General features: G+C 36.9%; 1 long non-coding RNA gene across 1 annotated transcript in view; it reads right to left on the minus strand.

Annotated features, from left to right (window-relative positions):
• LOC116086750 overlaps positions 1-1,111 on the minus strand; it is a 499,581-nt gene extending 498,470 nt beyond the window's left edge. Inside the window, exon 1 of the long non-coding RNA XR_004117106.1 lies at positions 1,020-1,111. This is a non-coding gene — a long non-coding RNA (uncharacterized LOC116086750). The remainder of the gene's footprint in view (positions 1-1,019) is intronic.
• Between the last annotated feature and the right edge of the window lie 4,468 nt (positions 1,112-5,579).

The raw sequence follows: 5,579 nt of genomic DNA on the forward strand, positions 1-5,579 counted from the left end.
TTGTGATTGGGTTACCTCACTCACCCCAAATTCTTAAAAGAGACTTGAGACCAAGTTACAGGAAGTTGATGGAAGATGAAATAGGATTGATAAAAAGACCAAATGCTAAGTCATGAGAAAATCAAGCAAGGTGTTAACAAATATCTTTCCCCTTCCCAAATCCATGAAAATACGAAGGAACTAACTACATTTACTGATGGAAAAATAAATAAATATTTACGTCAGAGTTCTTCTTCTGCCATTTTGTCACAGTTCTCTTATATTTGAAAAGTTTCTTCCTAGAAATATAACTTAAACTCAAATGAAGAATCAAAAACATAATATTTATGTTTATAAACAAGTCAGTTTTATAAAGAATACCATACCTTGAATTTAGTACTATTTCATTTTCAGCAACTTGAAGACTTTTAAGTGTTGTTAACGAAAAAAGTAACAGTTTTAAATATTTTTTTACTTAAGGAGTTTTTAATATGCTTTAGCAACTACCCTGGGGTCAAAAATATGCAGCTGCAAAGGAATAATTGAAGTGTATGACACAGCTTTTGCAACTTCACCCCAGGATGAAATTCATTAAGTTTTCCCTATATTTACTCAAAGCAACTGACACATCAAGTAAGTCTGTTGCTCTAGACCACTTGTTCATATATCTTTCTGATGTTCAGTCACAGCATCATTATAGCATATTATAATTCCCCAAGTTCTATAAACTGAAAATTATTTTTACTTCCACAATATATTTTAACAGGCCTAAGTTGAGATCACATCTATGCAAGCCTTAGCTCACCGATTTCACTACTTTAAATGCCCAGGATTTGCCAATGTAGTGAAAAAAAGCTTTAGTACCATTAATTGAAACTCAGATGATAGCAAATAGGAAAACAAAAGCAAATTTTGAAGTGTAGCAAAACTTGCAAACAAAAACATACTTTTGAAAAGGCATAATTAAACTGCCAGAAGATATAAGACTGATTTTAGATCAAGTAACAAAGCATCATACTTTCCATGAGCCACCTACTTACCAAGTTACTGTTAGATACTCAAGCCGTCTTCTTCGTTATTTAATGATGGCACTTCTAATGATCGTTAACAGGTTCATCTGGTTTGAAAGACCTCAACGGAGGAAATAAATTCATGTTTAAAATGCTGGTATGAACCATCCAATCTGCTTCAGGCAACGTGACTGAATTACACCCACAGAGAACAAGGTGTCCTAAGAGCTGATTCTGAGAGGACTTGTAGCTCATGAAACAATGATATCTATTAGTGGGCTCCATTGGCAGTTATCAAGTACCCAAAAGAACACACTGAGATACAAAATAATTTGTTCTGAAATTTACACTGGTTTTTGAAAAGAAAGCCTCTGAGCAAAATGGTTTTCTCAATTATAACCACAGAAGACATAGATTTAGTTCAAATGAGAAGCTTGTCTTTTGCATTATATACAAGCCCCTCTTGCACCACACTCCAAACAAGCTAAAAGCTCTAGTTTCGGCTATAGACTTGGAATTCCAGCATTCATGAAGGACAGGCAAGGCTATCACTAATTCAAGTCTGTAGTGAGTTACAAGGCGGTCTGCCTGAAAGGGGAGGTGTGGGAAGAACAGAGACGCACGGAGAACTGGACAGAAAAGGACAGGAGGAGAGAAAATAAAATAAAGCAGAAATAAAATATAGTGTTGTAAAGAGATTAGGAGGAAACTAGAATAGGAGGATTAAATGGGGGAGAGGATGGCAGTATAAAGGAGGGAATATGGGGAGGGACAACCAACACTAAAGCCTTTTGAAAAGCCATATGAAGATCCACAACTGGACAATATGCAGAGAACCAGAAACTTGAGAGCACTCAGTCTTAAATGAGATGTTTTCTTTAAGTCCCTCTCCTCAAAACTCAGGAATCTATGTGGAAGAGGAAGCAGAAAAGCTGTAAGAGCCATAGGTGGTGGGTGACTCTAAGAAATCAGTGTCTTCCAGACACAACAGGACTGATGCACACATGAACGCAGAGACACTGTGGCACCACAGGCAAGACCTGCACAGGTCCAATCCAGACAGACCCTAGCACGAGACAGGGAAGTAGAAACAAGTCCTACCCCTAAGAAGTTATTTGAAACTGATATCTGATGAAAAAGGTGGCCTGTCACTGGGTAAATCAGCCATATTCCAGGGTGGGGCCCCCGTACCCAGGAGCAGTTTGCCAATACAAAATACAAAATAAGGTCTATGAGATTTTTTTTACATGTATTTGATTTTTGTTTTATTTTGTTTTGTTTTGGGGGTTGTTTTCTTTTCTGTATTTACTGTCATATTTTTAAAAGTTTGTTTGTTTCAATTTTCTTTTTTTTTATTTTCTTTTTTTTTTTATTTTGCTTTTTGTCAGAGACAGGAGAGAGGAAAACCATGAAGATGGGTAGGTACAGAGGTGAGGAGAATCTGAGAAGAATTTGGGGAGGCGAAAGAATATGATAAAAATATATTGGATGAAAAATAAATGTAAAAAAGAGAAGAAAAGAAACCACTATTTGTTATCCATTTGTGGTAACCTTCATGATTCAGTACTTAGATTCTTGCCATCAGCCTTTTTTGGAGTATGATACAGAAACTCTGAGTCTCTGGTTTCTGACTTTTACTTCTTAGGTCAGTTAGCTTTTATGTGGTTTTTTGGTCATATTAGCACATTGGAAACAGTTTTATCTGTCTTTCCCATAAGCCAAATTGCTCTGAAGAACAAGTTAGGTAATATCAATGAAAGCACTAGGTAGGTTAAGAAATAGTTTACTCGAGTCAGAGACATGATTTAGGAGAATGAAATAAAGATTAAGACAAAGTTAGCATATCTTCCTTACAAATGCCCAGTAGCATATTATTATAATGCTGTTATTGTACCATAAAATGATTTAACTGCATATTAAAATATTCATATGGCTTGAATCTGTGTGTTACTCTCAAAGTACATCAATATATATTATGTTAGTTATATTAAAAATAATATTGGCTTTTGTGTAATGTCTCATGGTTCCTTTTATCGAAACTAAAGCGATGTAGCTTGTCTTTGCAAAATCTCCTTTGTCATTTATTTCACTGAGGCTCCTGTAGACAAAGAAGACAGGCATAAAAATATGTGTGTGAAATGTCTCTTGTTTGTTTGTAAAAACAACATCTGTTGAAAGATGTCCATGGGTCACATTATAAAAATTCCCTTGCTCTACTATGAAAATTCAGAGACATGGCCCTGATTGTGACATTGGTCCTTCTTTCCCAAAGGAAACCTGTACTGACACTGCATATGATAATGAGAACACAGTTTCTTACTTGAGAAAAGAAGTGAGAGCACAGTCATCATGCTTTTTCCATCTCACCAGGAAAAGTTGACTCTAAAGCAAAAGAGGATAGGACATGAAGGAAGCAAGAGAGAGAAAAATAGAGTATGATTAAAAAGTTTTTAAATGTTTAGTAGCAAACTTAAAAATAATGCTTTTTGTGCTAGCTAGTTTTATATCAATTTGACACATGCTAGTCATTTGTGAGTATGGAATCTTAATTGAGAAAAATGCCTCAACAATATTTGCCTACAGGCAAGTCTGTAGGGCACTTTCATGATTGATGATTGATCAGTCATCAGGTGGTTCCTCTTAGGTTGCCCAAAACAAAACAAAACAAAACAGGCAGAGTAAGCCACGAGGAACAAGCCAGTAAGCAACATTTATTCCTTTATGGCCCCAGCATCAATTTATGCCTTCCAGGTCCTGCCTTGAGTTCCTGCCCTGGTTTCTGTTCAATGATAGAATGCAAGCCGTAAGACAAAATATAAATAAAATCCTTTCTTTTCCAAATGGCAAGTCATGGTATTTAATTCCAACAATAGAAACCCTAAGGCACTCATTATTTAAGCAATGAGTTTACCTCGAAATAGTTGATTAACTAGCAGTTCTATCATCAATAAAATATCAATCATAACTAATGATGCTTTATGGTGTGTTTAAAATATTAAAGACTTTTGAAAATCAGATTATATATCTAATGGTACATATTCTGCTACAAGATATTAGAAGGTGTTTTCTCTGTGGAAGATTGCCTTTATGGCAATTTTTCAGGCTAACACCTAACTTTACAGCTTCTTCTATTACAACTTCTATAGCAGCAAGTTCTTTTATCTCAGAATTCTGGCTGTACATTTTATTATGGTAATAAAGTAAAAGGAACCTAATCTCTTTTGAAAGGATTTGGGGAAAGGATGACTGCAACATTAGCACGGAATTGAATTTCTGAACTTTATCTGGTGAAGTACACACAATTGAGGTCTTAGACAATCTGTTTTTTCTCTTCACTTAGCCTTTATTACAGTGTGTCCCAATGTCTTGTGTAGAGATGTCTAGTGTCCATTACTAGTTCATATCAATAGAACATTGTAAGAACTGAGCAAACAGGGACACTTCATAAAAATACCAGGAAGCCAGGAATGTCCATTAAGCTTAAAGTCAGAGGGCTTCAAAAGAATTTACTAAATAAACATCCATCCCCAGGAGATGCCCTAATTGCAAGGTGTAATGCTCAGTTCCAGGAAATGTCCCCATTAGGGGGTGGATCTCCCTCCTCCCCTTCTAGGTGCAACAGGTATCTCCTCCTCACCTGGGGTACAAAGGGCAATGGAAACAAAGAACAATGAGCTCCACCAATGAGAGATAACTAACTCATGCTGTTCTGAAAGGGTATAAAAAGTGTGTGCTTTTGTTCCTCGGGGTCACCTTTGCCCCAATTTCAGGACGACCCCAGTATACTGAATCATTATTAAACCTCTTGCTTATTGCATTGATCTCTGTTTCTGTGTCTTCGTGAGTGGGATGACATCCTGGATGTAAGACGTGGCTCTCCAAATCTTACATCATGGTGCATTGGCTGGGAAGGCCCTCCTCTAGCAGGACCATTGACTGGAGATCAGAGGATCATGCTCTAGCAGGTACCCCAATTGTTCTGTGTCTGTTTAAACGTCTGTCTGACTTTTTAAATCTGTGCCTTTTGTGGGGAGCCGCAGCTGCCACCCTATATATATATATTGAACACCTGGTCTCCGGCCAGAGCAGAGAGCATTGATAAGCCCTTAGTTGGAAAAGCTGGGTGCCTCTAGTTTGTGATGAAAGCTGGCATGATTTCTTGTAGCCTAATATGCTTTGCCACGTAGCCGATGCTGATTGGGACCAGGGAAAGTATTTAACCCACAAGGGCTGGGGGCTGAAAATGGAGTATGTAGATAATTAGGAGTAAGTATATAAGGATAGAAGTAAGTTGTAGGGATAGTAAGTAAGATGTAATAGAATTAGGAGTAAGTATGTAGGGAATAGAAGTAAGATGTAAGAATAGAAGTAAGATGTAAGGATAGAAGATGTAAGGATAGAAGTAAGATGTAAGGAATAGAAGTAAGATGTATGTAAGAATAGGAGTAAGTAAGATGTAGGGAATAGGAGTAAGTAGGAAATAAGAATAAGAAGAAAGTAGTAAGATGTAAGTAGTAAGATGTATGGAGCTTAGGGGTTTGTAGCCCCTTAGGATGAACAACAACATGAACTAACTAGTACCCTCGGAGC

The sequence above is a fragment of the Mastomys coucha genome, chromosome X (genome assembly GCF_008632895.1).
Source record: "Mastomys coucha isolate ucsf_1 chromosome X, UCSF_Mcou_1, whole genome shotgun sequence".
Lineage (NCBI taxonomy): Eukaryota > Metazoa > Chordata > Mammalia > Rodentia > Muridae > Mastomys > Mastomys coucha.